The sequence below is a fragment of the Octodon degus genome, unplaced genomic scaffold (genome assembly GCF_000260255.1).
Source record: "Octodon degus isolate 3935 unplaced genomic scaffold, OctDeg1.0 scaffold00152, whole genome shotgun sequence".
NCBI classification, from domain to species: domain Eukaryota; kingdom Metazoa; phylum Chordata; class Mammalia; order Rodentia; family Octodontidae; genus Octodon; species Octodon degus.
Genome location: NW_004524728.1, coordinates 2036525 through 2038064, shown reverse-complemented (window position 1 = coordinate 2038064; position 1540 = coordinate 2036525). Strand labels below are relative to the sequence as shown.

Below are 1540 nucleotides of genomic sequence, written 5' to 3'. Positions count from 1 at the left end.
GCCATAGAAACACTGGAAGCAGGCCTTTCCCTGCCCCTCCCTCCATGGGGTCTCCTTTGTTTATGCTTGAACTGAGGTTTTTTGTTTTTTTTTTTCCAAACCGGGGATTGAACTCAGGCCCTTGCACTTTCTAGGCAAGCGCTTATTCTACTAAGCCATCTCCCCAGCCCCCACAGGCTGAGTTCTGAGCCACCATTCCCACTTGGTGATGTGCATGCATGCACATGTGTAAATGTTATCAGATTTCTAACCATGCAGACTGCATAAAAGGCACATTCAGGAAGTGCTCTTGACTATCTCTTGTGCTATTTGTGTGACACTACAGCAGCCATGGCTCTGCCCTCGCAGAGGCCCAGGCTCTGGTGGACAGATTCAGGTATAGTGGGAATGTGAAAGGGGCAGGGAGGAGCAGGGAAATGACTAGGTTCTCGTCCAGCAGAGAGTTGATGCATGTGCTGGGCACCCAGAGCCAAGACTGTGGTCCTGTACACACTGGGGAGCCCTGCTGGCTCCTGAGTAGAGATGGTATGGAGCTACCCATTAAGCAAGTTGGGGTTCAGAGAGCTGGATGAGTGACATTGAAATAAGGGAATGAAACTCCCACCGTGAAAGATACCTCCCATGAGTTTGTGTTCTCTAAAACTGAACAATGAATTTTAGGAACAATGGAGATTATGAGCAGAATATATTTACTGAGGGAAAGAAAGCTTCTGTTCAAGAGAAGAAAAGAAGGGGACTCAAGCAGGTTGCCCCTAATTTCATCTCTTGAATGACCAATGATGTTAAACACTTTTTTCATATATTTGGGATTTGGTTTTTGAATTTAGCAGTCTGATTGTTTGGAGTTTTTTATATATTCTAAATATTAGTCTTAGAAACAGCCGGAAAAAGTTGTTTTTTGTTTTTTTTTTCCTACTTTGTGTGTTATCTCTTCACTGTTAGTGGTTTCTTATTTTTGTAATTTGTTTTTTGGTTTTGTTTTTGTTTCTTTGCTATGCAAGAGCTATATATATATATTGTAATGGGTCAACTTACATTTTAGATTATAAATGTAAATCTTGTGCTTTTTGTTGTAAATGTATACTCACCACTGTTCTAAGTTGTTTAGTAAATAGTGGCTGTTACTTGCTGTTTGCTAGATAAAATTCCTACCTAACTAATCCCTATAAACAAAGTTAGATTACAGAGATGGCTTCATAAGGAAACTAAATGGGATTTAACTTCTTGTAACCTTGGACTATGCAAGGTTGCCTGCAGGTACTCAGGTGCAAGATAACCAGAAACTAAAAGCCCCAGGAAATTTAATTTGGGTAGTGGTCACAATGACCCTGAAAACATTGTTTTGTGTCAATGAATTTCTTTAACACACAGAATGTGGTTTCATGTTTTAAAAGCCCCCTGCTTTCCTGGTCTAGCTGCCTTTCGGTCCTCTCCTGCTTGAGAGCTGATCAGGGGCCCTGAGCTCAGTAATAAATGGCTTTTCAAATTCCAATCTGGCTGATCTGGTTCCTATTCTGAGTGACCCATAACACACACACAC

General features: G+C 41.4%; 1 pseudogene; it reads left to right on the top strand.

Annotated features, from left to right (window-relative positions):
- Positions 1 to 330: 330 nt before the first annotated feature.
- LOC101579237 overlaps positions 331 to 1540 on the top strand; it is a 25021-nt pseudogene continuing 23811 nt past the window's right edge.